Raw genomic sequence first — 930 nt, forward strand, 5'->3', positions numbered from 1 at the left:
CACTAATATTGTAATATAAAACTTGTAAAACAAATCAAAAGAAAAAAGGCAAATCAAAAAACCGCAGGGTTGTTATAACCCAATAATGCATAAGTCGTATGTCAAAATTCTGGCACTAAGTGACAACATTTTCCAGTTCAAAATATATCACTCAAATCAAAATTCCAAAGTTGTCTATCTCTCAAAGGGCGCGCTTGTCGTGTTCTCCTAGCCATTTCGTACGTTGCCAAAATTTTTGAAAAATAGTAGACATTGTTTCTGAGACATAGCCTTATAACACTAAAATTCACCCTGTATTTTCGCTTTTACGCATGCACAAATCTGGAAAACGTCGCTTTTTAATGCGGCAACACCGTTCTTAATAGGGCCAGAAAATGACGAATTTATGTCCAATCTACTGCCTTCCATGTCAAACGTTCAACCCTGATTGACGACGACATTTTCGTTTTGTCAAATGTGACGTGAAAATTTTTGAGCAGACTTTTAAACTCAAAACCACGCGATTTTGTTGGAGGCAAATTTGATTGAACCCCTATTAGAACGGGACCAGCAAAGTGTTAGAATGCTCGCGGTTTATGAGTTGTTTAAGTTTCGAGGGCGTACCAAAAAAGACGCAGGTAAGAAGGGTTAATTTTCTTGTTTATGTGCCCCTGGCCTTTGAAGTACACAATATGCCCAGCTTATAGATAAACTGTTTTCTAACGATGGTTCTTAGTAGAGTTTTGTCGCAATTGTCGTTTTTGATCATTTTTTCCTGATTGAAAGTATACATAAGGTTTCGAACAACTTGTCTCTTATTCAATAAGTCATTCATGGGTCGTTAAAATTGACATTTTGGTCTATTTTTGAAAATTATTGAAGCTCAATTAACACTGAAACAACCCATATTGACTAGTGTCTATTGAAATAGCTGTTACTTTATATTCGAGC

Source organism: Dendroctonus ponderosae, unplaced genomic scaffold (assembly GCF_020466585.1).
Source record: "Dendroctonus ponderosae isolate FM_Combo_2020 unplaced genomic scaffold, Dpon_F_20191213v2 Dpon_F_20191213_1, whole genome shotgun sequence".
Lineage (NCBI taxonomy): Eukaryota > Metazoa > Arthropoda > Insecta > Coleoptera > Curculionidae > Dendroctonus > Dendroctonus ponderosae.